Source organism: Cherax quadricarinatus, chromosome 18 (assembly GCF_038502225.1).
Source record: "Cherax quadricarinatus isolate ZL_2023a chromosome 18, ASM3850222v1, whole genome shotgun sequence".
NCBI classification, from domain to species: Eukaryota; Metazoa; Arthropoda; class Malacostraca; order Decapoda; family Parastacidae; genus Cherax; species Cherax quadricarinatus.
In genome coordinates this window covers 9,605,766-9,620,381 of record NC_091309.1, presented here as the reverse complement: position 1 = coordinate 9,620,381, position 14,616 = coordinate 9,605,766, and the positions used below count along the sequence as shown (strand labels likewise).

The following is a 14,616-nucleotide window of genomic DNA, read 5'->3' as shown; positions in this document are numbered from 1 at the left end:
CCGGGTCACCATCCAGGGGTGCGGCCTCTATTTTCTACAAATTCAATGTTATTTTAGAATGTAGTGTGATGTAGCATGGCATGACGGATCCCGAGGTCAACACCGTCTGGTCAAGCAAGAGAGGAAGGAAGAATGTCTGTATGTAGAGAGGGAGGGGATCTAGAATGAAGACGTCTGTAGCTACGAGGTTTGTATAACTAATTCTCAAGAGAGGTAGGTTCCTTGATGCTGGCGAGAGGCTCTTGATCCAAGGAATTCAGCTCTTCCTCCGCGTCGCTGGATAGAACCTCATTGCCCCACTCCCCCTGTATGACCACTGCGGGTTTAGCACTTCCCCAAGATAAAAAAAAAGTTTTTTTTTTTACCTTATATCACAAGGTTAGTGTTCGATACCATTATTATATTCATGGGGGAGCGCTAAACTCGCAGGGGTCTGCAGCGTCTGGGGGGAGGGGTAATGAAAGGCATTCAAGACTTGATTCAAGCAATCTTAAGGACAGGTCTGATTCCTCGCATCAAGAGCCCTCCCTCACTAGCATCAAGGAACCTCCCTTGTGGGAACCCCTTTTAACACATTACAAATATTTCCTGTTGCATATACTAGTCTTTTAGCAAAGGTGTTAGATGTTTAATTTAAATCCTTGTGCAGGTCAGAGGGTTCACAAGCCACTGCCACCACTTTCTATCCATCTATCCAGTCCTCCATCCATCTATCCTCTTTCCTCTCTACCTGGCAAATATTTTCCCAGCTGGACTAAACTGCCGAGACTTTAACCAGATTTTTTTTGAAAAGGGGGGGGGGCAGGTGGGAGGGGGACGCAAAAAATGGTCAACATTTGTTTTTATTATGTACCCCTTAATGGAAGCGCCTTGTTGGGGGGGAGGGGGAGGTTTTTAATTCAAGGAAGTGGACCTATTTCACCCTTTCCTCGGATCAAAACTGATTAATCCCATTCCCCCAGAGGTTGTATGACTCCCACGTGTTTAGCGCTCCTCCCATGAAAATAATAATAATAATAATAATTATAATAATTTTACGCTAGGCTTATACACTTTATTTTGGTCTTGTAAAAGATACGAAAATTTACTTCCTTGTTTATGGTACTTCTTTTTCTTCTTCATCTTCATCATCTTCTTCTTCTTCTTCTTCTTCTTCTTCTTCTTCTTCTTCTTCTTATTATTATTATTATTATTATTATTATTATTATTATTATTATTATTATTATTATTATTATTTTAACTTGTTGCTAATTTTGTACTGTTTTTATTGTCGTCATTTTTTTTTGCCGTGGCAGAATATTTATCAATTTATTTATTTATTTATTTATTTTTTGGTGTTACAAATGCCACTTACCTCTTTCCCTTCCCACTCACCTCTCCCCATTCCTGCTCACCTCTCCCCATTCCTGCTCATCTCTCCCCATTCTCACTCACCTCTCCCCATTACTATTAACCTCTTCCTATTCCCATTCTCACTTACCTCTCCCCATCCCCACTCACCTCCCCATTATCGCTCACCTCCCCATTACCACTCACCTCTCCATATTCCCTCATATCTCTTCATTTTCCCACACTTCTTCCCATTCCCACCCACCTCTTCCCATTCCCACTCACATATCACTCAGCTCTCGCCATCACCCACTCAGTTGTAAGTGTTGGCGGCCATCAGGTTAACACGGTCGACGACACTCAGAACATCACATTACGTGTTTATCTCAATCCCCGCCTTCCATCCCTGACTCTGGCTTCCTCTACTTGATTTTTCCCCGAACGCAGACCGATAATAAAGTCGTCAAGTTGAACACCACGGACGTGACCCTTAGGTGATATCTCAGCCGTATATAGCCTTCTGCTGTTTTATTTTTGCAGATCCTTGATAATGTGAGAAATCACGAGAGTTTGGAATTTCACTATTTTTTCAAAGTGGTTGTTGGAGTGTGAACAGGGTAATATTTTGCGAAGGGACTATGGGAAACCGATTAGCCGGACTTGAGTCCTGGAGGTAGGAAGTACAATGCCTGCACTTTGAAAGAGGGGGTTGGGATATTGGTTGTTTGGAGTGACATCTAAACTTTTTTATCTGAGCGCCTCTGTGTGAATGATGGTGAAAGTATTTCTTTCTTTGTTGGGTCACCCTGTCTCGGTGGGAGACGGCCGACGTGTTGAATGTTGATGTTGGAGTTTTATAACTGTAGTGTAAGCGCGCCTTTGGCTAGACAGTGATGGAGTAAATGATGATGAAAGTTTTTCTTTCTTTCGGGCCACCCTGCCTTGGTGGGAGATGGCTGATGTGTTAATAAATAAATAAATTGTATATATATATATATATATATATATATATATATATATATATATATATATATATATATATATATATATATATATATATATATATATATATATATATATATATATATATATATATATATATTATATTATATATATGCAATAAGATCACAGTAAACAGGTGATTTTTCAAAATATGCAAAACAACCACTCTGAAAGAATAGAGAAATTCCAAGCGCTTTCGTGACTACTCACATTGATAATGTGAGTAGTCACGAAATCGCTTGGAATTTCTCTATTCTTTCAGAGTGGTTGTTTTGCATATATATATATATATATATATATATATATATATATATATATATATATATATATATATATATATATATATATATATATATATATATATATATATACATATATATATATATATATATATATATATATATATATATATATATATATATATATACATACATACATAAAAAGTATTTCTACAATCCAAAAAGGGACAACCAGCCTTATTCAACTAAAAATATGTTGGTTCTCCCTTACCATGAAAACTTGGTTGATATGCCTTCTCTTCTTAAGACTTTTAATATCAAAGTTGTATTTAAAAATCTTGATACAGTAAAAAAACTTTTGATAATTTCCCCCAAAATGCTGATGGATGTGTCTATAAGATTCCTTGTAAAATTTGCGGTAAAGTTTATTACGGTCAAACTGTTAAAAGTCTCGAACTAAGATTAAAACAACATAAATATAGCATTAGAACTGGACAAGATTCTAATGTTCTATTTATTCATGTAAGAGATTTTAGCCATCCAATTGATTTTCAAAAAGTTGAGAAAGTAGTATCAAGCAAGTCCATGGTCGACAGGAATATAATTGAATCTTGTTTCATAAAAAACAGTTTTGACAGTAATATGAATATTTTCTTTGGTTTATATAAATTAGATCCATTCATAATTAATAGAATTTGGGAAGACTTTAATAATACATTGGACAAATAGTAAATTTTAAAATTCTTAACTCTTGGGTAGAATAGTTTGTTTGTGGGTTGTGTGAAGGACCTGTCTAGTTGGGCCAGCGGGCCTGCTGCAGTGTTTTCTTTCTTATGAGTCGCGCATCAGGCGTTGCTTTGTTGTGAGATGTGATAGTGAGGTGTGGGCTAGACCCTTTATATGCCTTCTTTTTATGCATTACTTTTATTGTTCCTTGATAATGTGAGTAGTCACGAAAGCGCTTGGAATTTCTCTATTCTTTCACAGTAATTGTTTTGCTTTTTCTCTTCTTTCAGCGCGTATACCCTCTCTCCCTCCCTCTCCCTTAGACAAACAAAAAACACTTAACAAACAAGGAAGTTTATCAAAATTGTTTGCTTTCGCTGTGATCACAGAGCAAGTTTATATACCCGAGTCTTAATACAAGAGCAAGACAAGACTTGCCTTTATTGCATTTCTCGACATTTCAAAGAGAGTTTTGGGGCACTTTCCTACATTTCCCCCCTTTCATCCTGCCCCTTCCCCATCATCTTCCCACTGCTTCCTTAAACCTGCTCTTTACTCTTCATTTTCCTTTCATTACCCCCTCCCCCCTCTGTCATTCCTGTCAATATAATAATTAATGTTACATTGTCTAGAAAAACAAATTTTTGATACTTATTGCCCTATATGGATTGCATAATTAGTGTTTCTTCTGTGCGTCAAGTGTTTCATCGCACGTAAACTACATTATTTGTACCGCATAAAGATGTAATTATTAATTTAACTACATGTAAACCACACAATAACCAAATTCTGTAAACTCAATATTGTAATCCTTATAGAGAATAAACTTTGAATTTGAATTTGAATAATGTTGTATTGAGACTCGCCCATCCCATAGTAACAACCTCGGTCCAGCTAGATACTCCAAGTCGAGTCCCCTCAAGGGAGGTTCCTTGACGCTGGTGAGGGGCTCTTGATCTAGGGAATTGGATCTGTGTTCCAGTTCCCTGAATTGAGCCTGAATACCTTCCATCCCCCCCACAGGCGCTGTGTAATCCTACGGGTTTAGCGCTTCCCCGTGATCATAATTAATCCAAGTCGAGTGTTGACACTATATATCTATTATTATTATTAATGTGATTATTATTATTATTATGATGATTATTATTATTATCTGTCTTATTGTTAATTATTATTATTTTTATTCTTGGTATCACAATTCCATTTTTTTTAGCTAAACTAGTACTATCATCCATGGGGGGGGGGAGAAATACTCAAACTTGGGGGGGGTCATACAATGCCTGCAGAATGGGAGGTTGAGGACGGGGGGGTTCCCAAGGTAGCTTTGATTCCTCGGATCAAGAGCCCTTTAGGGCGAGTCATCGGGTGGTTTAGGCTCCAGCGTCGCCTGTTTCTCCCTGACGAATTAATTATAAGGTCTTTTTTATTTTTCTAAAAAAAAAAATTTCGAAAACCAGTGATTTTTTTTTTTTTGGAAGTGATGATTTTTTTTTCTAATATTGATTTTTTTTAATATAAATTGTGGCTTTTGTTTTCATTTATATGAACTGTCAGACTATTTCATATTTTTTTTCTCAATTTTTATTTTTGATGTATAAATTGTTATCAGTTTGAATTGATTTATATAAATTGTTGCCAATCTAAAATTGATTTATATAAATTGTTTTCAGCCTGAAATTTATTTATATAAATTGCTGCCAATCAGAAATTGATTTATATAAATTGTTGCCAATCAGAAATTGATTTATATAAATTGTTGCCAATCAGAAATTGATTTATATAAATTTTTGTCAACCTGAAATTGATTTATATAAATTGTTGCCAATTTGAAATTAATTTACATAAATCATTGCCAATTTATAAGTGGTTTATATAATTTGTTGCCAGTCTGAAACTAAACAAATTGTTTTTAACCTGAAATTGATTATGTAAATTGTTGCCGATCTGAAACTTATTTACGTAAATTGCTGCCAGTCAGAAATTTATTTACTCAAAATGTTGACAATCTGAAATTGATTTATGTGAATTTTTGCCAATCTGAAATTGATTGCTGGTGATCTGTACTGGAAAAAAAAGTGGCGGCAAGATGGTTGGGTCGGTAATAGCCAATCAGGGGAGAGCAACACAGCCAACAGCATCGACCAATCAGAGAAGACTAATGAAGGCCCTACAGGCATACACTAACATTAATACCGAATGTGATTCCTCTCTCCCTCTTACTCTCTTCCTCTTACTCTCGCTTTCTTACTCTCTTCCTCTCTCTCTTCTTCTTACTCTCTTCCTCTTGCTCTCTTCCTCTTGCTCTCTTCCTCTTGCTCTCTTCCTCTTGCTCTCTTCCTCTTGCTCTCTTCCTCTTGCTCTCTTCCTCTTGCTCTCTTCCTCTTGCTATCTTCCTCTTACTCTCTTCCTCTTGCTCTCTTAGTCTTATTCTCTTCCTCTCATTCTCTCGTTTCTTCCTCTTACTCTCTTCCTCATGCTCTCTTCCTCTTGCTCTCTTCTTCTTACTCTCTTCCTCTTGCTCTCTTCCTCTTGCTCTCTTCCACTTACTCTCTTCCTCTTACTCTCTTCCTCTCGCTCTCTTCCTCTTGCTCTCTTCCTCTTGCTATCTTCCTCTTACTCTCTTCCTCTTGCTCTCTTAGTCTTATTCTCTTAGTCTTATTCTCTTCCTCTCATTCTCTTCCTCTTTCTTCCTCTTACTCTCTTCCTCTCTTCCTCTTGCTCTCTTCCTCTTGCTCTCTTCCTCGTGCTCTCTTCCTCTTGCTCTCTTCCTCTTGCTCTCTTCCACTTACTCTCTTCCTCTTACTCTCTTCCTCTCGCTCTCTTCCTCTTGCTCTCTTCCTCTTGCTATCTTCCTCTTACTCTCTTCCTCTTGCTCTCTTAGTCTTATTCTCTTCCTCTCATTCTCTTCCTCTTTCTTCCTCTTACTCTCTTCCTCTTGCTCTCTTCCTCTTGCTCTCTTCCTCTTACTCTCTTCCTCTTACTCTCCTCCTTTTGCTCTCTTCCTCTTACTCTCTTCCTTTTGCTCTCTTCCTCTTGCTCTCTTCGTCTTACTCTTTCATCTTCCTCTTTCGTTCTTCCTATTCCTCTTACCTTGCTTCTCTTCCTCTTTCTTCTATGCCATTTTCTCTTAACTGTGTCTATCATCCTCTTATCTCGTCCTGTTTCTTAGTATCACTCATCATTACTTTCTCGTGTTCTCTCTTTCCCTTTTCTCTTCCCATTTCTCATTTCTTGTTCTCTTTCGTAGTCTTCTTCTCCCATTTTTTCTTCCTCTTTCGCTTTATTCTTCTCTTCTTCCTTATCTTTCCTCTTTCTCGTTTTCTCTTTCTCTCCCAGTTTTATTTTCCACAAATATAATATTAATCTTCATTTCTCATTCCCTTTTACTTCCCTTACTTTTTGTTCTTCCTCTTATCATTCTTCTTCTTTCCGTCTTCCTCTTTGCTTCTTCCTATTTTTTCCCCTTTTTTCCATTTCCTCTTTCTGTCTTGCCTTCTGCCTCTTTCCCCATTAATATTTCCACTTCTTCCTTAACTATGGTCTTTACGCTTCCTTTGTTTTTTCCTTCTCTCTTATCCCCTTTTTTCTTCCCTTCCCTTTCTCTTCCCTCTTCCTGTCATTTTCCCTTCGCTTCCCCCCATTTCATCTTCAGGTTCCCTCTTTTCTTCTTCTAGTCTCCCTGTCTTCCCCTCCCCCTTGGGCCTTCCATCCTTCCATCACGATAAGAATGAAGGAATGAGTAGTAGGAAGAGGAGAAGGAGGAAGATGATAAAGAGGACGAGGAGGAAGAGGAGAAAAAGAATGAAAAGGGCCTGACAGGAGGTTTAGTATGATAATGATGATGGTGATAAGGATGATGATGACAATGATGACGGTAATGATGATGATGGCGAGGAGAATTAGAAAAACGGGGAGGAGGCGGAGGAGAAGGAATGAATGAAAGAGAGGAGAAAAGAGGAGAACCAGTTTAAAATGTTGAAGTTAATAGGAGACGACTGACAGTAAGATGGTAGACAGGTAAGATGGTAGACAGGTAAGATGGTAGACAGGTAAGATGGTAGACAGGTAAGATGGTTGACAGTTAAGATGGTAGACAGGTAAGATGGTAGACAGTTAAGATGGTAGACAGGTAAGATGGTAGACAGGTAAGATGGTTGACAGTTAAGATGGTAGACAGGTAAGATGGTAGACAGTTAAGATGGTAGACAGGTAAGATGGTTGACAGTTAAGATGGTAGACAGGTAAGATGGTAGACAGTTAAGACGGTAGACAGGTAAGATGGTAGACAGATAAGATGGTAGACAGTTAAGATGGTACAGAGGTAAGATGGTAGACAGGTAAGATGGTAGACAGGTAAGATGGTAGACGGGTAAGATGGTAGGCAGGTAAAATGCTAGACGGTTAAGATGGTAGACAGGTAAGATGGTAGACAGGTAAGATGGTAGACAGGTAAGATGCTAGACGGTTAAGATGGTAGACAGGTAAGATGGTAGACAGGTAAGATGGTAGACGGTTAAGATGGTAGACAGGTAAGATGGTAGACAGGTAAGATGGTAGACAGGTAAGATGGTAGACAGTTAAGATGGTAGACAGTTAAGATGGTATACAGGTAAGATGGTAGACAGGTAAGATGGTAGACAGGTAAGATGGTAGACAGGTAAGATGGTAGACAGGTAAGATGGTAGACTGTTAAGATGGTAGACAGGTAAGATGGAAGACAGGTAAGATGGTAGACAGGTAAGATGGGTAGACAGTTAAGATGGTAGACAAGTAAGATGGTAGACAGGTAAGATGGTAGACAGGTAAGATAGTAGACAGGTAAGATTGTAGACAGGTAAGATGGTAGACAGGTAAGATGGTAGACAGGTAAGATGGTAGACGGTTAAGATGGTAGACAAGTAAGATGGTAGACGGTTAAGATGGTAGACAGGTAAGATGGTAGACAGGTAAGATGGTAGACAGTTAAGATGGTAGACAGGTAAGATGGTAGACAGGTAAGATGGTAGACAATAAAGATGGTAGACGGTTAAGGTGGTAGACAGGTAAGATGGTAGACAGGTAAGATGGTAGACAGGTAAGATGGTAGACAGTTAAGATGGTAGACAGGTAAGATGGTAGACAGTTAAGATGGTAGACAGGTAAGATGGTAGACAGGTAAGATGGTAGACAGGTAAGATGGTAGACTGTTAAGATGGTAGACAGGTAAGATGGTAGACAGGTAAGATGGTAGACAGGTAAGATGGGTAGACAGTTAAGATGGTAGACAGGTAAGATGGTAGACAGGTAAGATGATAGACAGGTAAGATAGTAGATAGGTAAGATTGTAGACAGGTAAGATGGTAGACAGGTAACAAGGTAAAGGGTAAGTTGGCAGACAAGTAAGATTGTAGACGGTTAAGATGGTAGACAAGTAAGATGGTAGACGGTTAAGATGGTAGACAGGTAAGATGGTAGACGGTTAAGGTGGTAGACAGTTAAGATGGTAGACAGGTAAGATGGTAGAGAGGTAAGTTGGTAGACGGTTAAGATGGTAGACAGGTAAGAAGGTAGACAGGTAAGATGGTAGATGGTTAAGATGGTAGACAGGTAAGATGGTAGACAGATAAGATGGTAGACGGTTAAGATGGTAGACGGTTAAGATGGTAGACAGGTAAGATGGTAGACAGGTATGATGGTAGACGGTTAAGATGGTAGACAGGGAAGACGGTAGACATGTAAGATGGTAGACGGTTAAGATGGTAGACAGGTAAGATGGTATACAGGTAAGATGGTAGACAGGTAAGATGGTAGACGGTTAAGATGGTAGACAGGTAAGATGGTAGACGGTTATGATGATAGACATGTAAGATAGTATACGGTTAAGATGGTAGACAAGTAAGATGGTAGAGGTAAGGTAATAGACAGGTAAGATGTTAGACGGTTAAGATGATAGACATGTAAGATAGTATACGGTTAAGATGTAGACAAGTAAGATGGTAGAGGTAAGGTAGTAGACAGGTAAGATGGTAGACAGGTAAGATGGTAGACAGGTGAGATGGTAGACAGGTAAGATGCTAGACGGTTAAGATGGTAGACAGGTGAGATGGTAGACAGGTAAGATGGTAGACGGTTAAGATGGTAGACAGGTAAGATGGTAGACAGGTAAGATGGTAGACAGGTAAGATGGTAGACGGTTAAGATGGTAGACAGGTAAGATGGTAGACAGGTAAGATGGTAGACGGTTAAGATGGTAGACAGGTAAGATGGTAGACAGGTAAGATGGTAGACGGTTAAGATGGTAGACAGGTAAGATGGTAGACAGGTAAGATGGTAGACGGTTAAGATGGTAGACAGGTAAGATGGTAGACAGGTAAGATGGTAGACGGTTAAGATGGTAGACAGGTAAGATGGTAGACAGGTAAGATGGTAGACGGTTAAGATGGTAGACAGGTAAGATGGTAGACAGGTAAGATGGTAGACGGTTAAGATGGTAGACAGGTAAGATGGTAGACAGGTAAGATGGTAGACGGTTAAGATGGTAGACGGTTAAGATGGTAGACAGGTAAGATAGTAGACAGGTAAGATGGTAGACGGTTAAGATGGTAGACAGGTAAGATGGTAGACAGGTAAGATGGTAGACATGTAAGATGGTAGACAGGTAAGATGGTAGACAGGTAAGATGGTAGACGGTTAAGATGATAGACAGGTAAGATGGTATACAGGTAAGATGGTAGACAGGTAAGATGGTAGACGGTTAAGATGGTAGACAGGTAAGATGGTAGACGGTTATGATGATAGACATGTAAGATTGTATACGGTTAAGATGGTAGACAAGTAAGATGGTAGAGGTAAGGTAATAGACAGGTAAGATGGTAGACGGTTAAGATGATAGACATGTAAGATAGTATACGGTTAAGATGTAGACAAGTAAGATGGTAGAGGTAAGGTAGTAGACAGGTAAGATGGTAGACAGGTAAGATGGTATACAGGTGAGATGGTAGACAGGTAAGATGCTAGACGGTTAAGATGGTAGACAGGTAAGATGGTAGACAGGTAAGATGGTAGACGGTTAAGATGGTAGACAGGTAAGATGGTAGACAGGTAAGATGGTAGACGGTTAAGAGGGTAGACAGGTAAGATGGTAGACAGGTAAGATGGTAGGCAGGTAAGATGGTAGACGGTTAAGATGGTAGACAGGTAAGACGGTAGACAGGTAAGATGGTAGACGGTTAAGATGATAGACAGTTAATATTGTAAGCAGTTAAGATGGTAGACAGGTAAGATGGTAGACAGGTAAGATGGTAGACGGTTAAGATGGTAGACAGGTAAGATGGTAGACAGATAAGATGGTAGACGGTTAAGATGGTAGACGGTTAAGATGGTAGACAGGTAAGAGGGTAGACAGGTATGATGGTAGACGGTTAAGATGGTAGACAGGTAAGATGGTAGACATGTAAGATGGTAGACTGGTAAGATGGTAGACGGTTAAGATGGTAGACAGGTAAGATGGTAGACAGGTAAGATGGTAGACGGTTAAGATGGTAGACAGGTAAGATGGTATACAGGTAAGATGGTAGACAGGTAAGATGGTAGACGGTTAAGATGGTAGACAGGTAAGATGGTAGACGGTTATGATGATAGACATGTAAGATAGTATACGGTTAAGATGGTAGACAAGTAAGATGGTAGAGGTAAGGTAATAGACAGGTAAGATGGTAGACGGTTAAGATGATAGACATGTAAGATAGTATACGGTTAAGATGTAGACAAGTAAGATGGTAGAGGTAAGGTAGTAGACAGGTAAGATGGTAGACAGGTAAGATGGTATACAGGTGAGATGGTAGACAGGTAAGATGCTAGACGGTTAAGATGGTAGACAGGTGAGATGGTAGACAGGTAAGATGGTAGACGGTTAAGATGGTAGACAGGTAAGATGGTAGACAGGTAAGATGGTAGACAGGTAAGTTGGTAGACGGTTAAGATGGTAGACAGGTAAGATGGTAGACAGGTAAGATGGTAGACGGTTAAGATGGTAGACAGGTAAGATGGTAGACAAATAAGATGGTAGATAGTTAAGATGGTAGACGGTTAAGATGGTAGACAGGTAAGATGGTAGACAGGTAAGATGGTAGACGGTTAAGATGGTAGACAGGTAAGATGGTAGACAGGTAAGATAGTAGACGGTTAAGATGGTAGACAGGTAAGATGGTAGACAGGTAAGATGGTAGACGGTTAAGATGGTAGACACGTAAGATGCTAGACAGGTAAGATGGTAGGCAGGTAAGATGGTAGACGGTTAAGATGGTAGACAGGTAAGACGGTAGACAGGTAAGATGGTAGACAGGTAAGGTGGTATACAGGTGAGATGGTAGACAGGTAAGATGGTAGACGGTTAAGATGGTAGACAGGTGAGATGGTAGACAGGTAAGATGGTAGACGGTTAAGATGGTAGACAGGTGAGATGGTAGACAGGTAAGATGGTAGACGGTTAAGATGGTAGACAGGTAAGATGGTAGATAGGTAAGATGGTAGACAGTTAAGATGGTAGACAGGTAATATTGTAAGCAGTTAAGATGGTAGACAGGTAAGATAGTAGACAGGTAAGATGGTAGACAGGTAAGATGGTAGACGGTTAAGATGGTAGACAGGTAAGATGGTAGACAGGTAAGATGGTAGACAGTTAAGATGGTAGACAGGTAATATTGTAAGCAGTTAAGATGGTAGACAGGTAAGATAGTAGACAGGTAAGATAGTAGACAGGTAAGATGGTAGACAGGTAAGATAGTAGACAGGTAAGATAGTAGACAGGTAAGATGGTAGACAGGTAAGATAGTAGACAGGTAAGATGGTAGACGGTTAAGATGGTAGACAGGTAAGATGGTAGACAGGTAAGATGGTAGACAGGTAAGATAGTAGACAGGTAAGATGGTAGACAGGTAAGATTGTAGACGGTTAAGATGGTAGACAGGTAAGATGGTAGACAGGTAAGATGGTAGACGGTTAAGATGGTAGACAGGTAAGATGGTAGACAGGTAAGATAGTAGACGGTTAAGATGGTAGACAGGTAAGATGGTAGACAGGTAAGATGGTAGACGGTTAAGATGGTAGACAGGTAAGATGGTAGACAGGTAAGATGGTAGACGGTTAAGATGGTAGACAGGTAAGATGGTAGACAGGTAAGATAGTAGACGGTTAAGATGGTAGACAGGTAAGATGGTAGACAGGTAAGGTGGTAGACGGTTAAGATGGTAGACACGTAAGATGCTAGACAGGTAAGATGGTAGGCAGGTAAGATGGTAGACGGTTAAGATGGTAGACAGGTAAGACGGTAGACAGGTAAGATGGTAGACAGGTAAGGTGGTATACAGGTGAAATGGTAGACAGGTAAGATGGTAGACGGTTAAGATGGTAGACAGGTGAGATGGTAGACAGGTAAGATGGTAGACGGTTAAGATGGTAGACAGGTGAGATGGTAGAAAGGTAAGATGGTAGACGGTTAAGATGGTAGACAGGTAAGATGGTAGATAGGTAAGATGGTAGACAGTTAAGATGGTAGACAGGTAATATTGTAAGCAGTTAAGATGGTAGACAGGTAAGATAGTAGACAGGTAAGATGGTAGACAGGTAAGATGGTAGACGGTTAAGATGGTAGACAGGTAAGATGGTAGACGGTTATGATGATAGACATGTAAGATTGTATACGGTTAAGATGGTAGACAAGTAAGATGGTAGAGGTAAGGTAATAGACAGGTAAGATGGTAGACGGTTAAGATGATAGACATGTAAGATAGTATACGGTTAAGATGTAGACAAGTAAGATGGTAGAGGTATGGTAGTAGACAGGTAAGATGGTAGACAGGTAAGATGGTATACAGGTGAGATGGTAGACAGGTAAGATGGTAGACAGGTAAGATGGTAGACGGTTAAGATGGTAGACAGGTAAGATGGTAGACAGGTAAGATGGTAGACGGTTAAGAGGGTAGACAGGTAAGATGGTAGACAGGTAAGATGGTAGGCAGGTAAGATGGTAGACGGTTAAGATGGTAGGCAGGTAAGACGGTAGACAGGTAAGATGGTAGACGGTTAAGATGATAGACAGGTAATATTGTAAGCAGTTAAGATGGTAGACAGGTAAGATGGTAGACAGGTAAGATGGTAGACGGTTAAGATGGTAGACAGGTAAGATGGTAGACAGATAAGATGGTAGACGGTTAAGATGGTAGACGGTTAAGATGGTAGACAGGTAAGATGGTAGACAGGTATGATGGTAGACGGTTAAGATGGTAGACAGGTAAGATGGTAGACATGTAAGATGGTAGACTGGTAAGATGGTAGACGGTTAAGATGGTAGACAGGTAAGATGGTAGACAGGTAAGATGGTAGACGGTTAAGATGGTAGACAGGTAAGATGGTATACAGGTAAGATGGTAGACAGGTAAGATGGTAGACGGTTAAGATTGTAGACAGGTAAGATGGTAGACGGTTATGATGATAGACATGTAAGATAGTATACGGTTAAGATGGTAGACAAGTAAGATGGTAGAGGTAAGGTAATAGACAGGTAAGATGGTAGACGGTTAAGATGATAGACATGTAAGATAGTATACGGTTAAGATGTAGACAAGTAAGATGGTAGAGGTAAGGTAGTAGACAGGTAAGATGGTAGACAGGTAAGATGGTATACAGGTGAGATGGTAGACAGGTAAGATGCTAGACGGTTAAGATGGTAGACAGGTGAGATGGTAGACAGGTAAGATGGTAGACGGTTAAGATGGTAGACAGGTAAGATGGTAGACAGGTAAGATGGTAGACAGGTAAGTTGGTAGACGGTTAAGATGGTAGACAGGTAAGATGGTAGACAGGTAAGATGGTAGACGGTTAAGATGGTAGACAGGTAAGATGGTAGACAAATAAGATGGTAGATAGTTAAGATGGTAGACGGTTAAGATGGTAGACAGGTAAGATGGTAGACAGGTAAGATGGTAGACGGTTAAGATGGTAGACAGGTAAGATGGTAGACAGGTAAGATAGTAGACGGTTAAGATGGTAGACAGGTAAGATGGTAGACAGGTAAGATGGTAGACGGTTAAGATGGTAGACACGTAAGATGCTAGACAGGTAAGATGGTAGGCAGGTAAGATGGTAGACGGTTAAGATGGTAGACAGGTAAGACGGTAGACAGGTAAGATGGTAGACAGGTAAGGTGGTATACAGGTGAGATGGTAGACAGGTAAGATGGTAGACGGTTAAGATGGTAGACAGGTGAGATGGTAGACAGGTAAGATGGTAGACGGTTAAGATGGTAGACAGGTGAGATGGTAGACAGGTAAGATGGTAGACG

General features: G+C 39.8%; 1 long non-coding RNA gene across 1 annotated transcript in view; it reads left to right on the top strand.

Annotated features, from left to right (window-relative positions):
• LOC128689257 (uncharacterized) overlaps positions 1–14,616 on the top strand; it is a 39,059-nt gene continuing 24,443 nt past the window's right edge. The window contains exon 1 of the long non-coding RNA XR_011392165.1: positions 1–187. This is a non-coding gene — a long non-coding RNA (uncharacterized lncRNA). The remainder of the gene's footprint in view (positions 188–14,616) is intronic.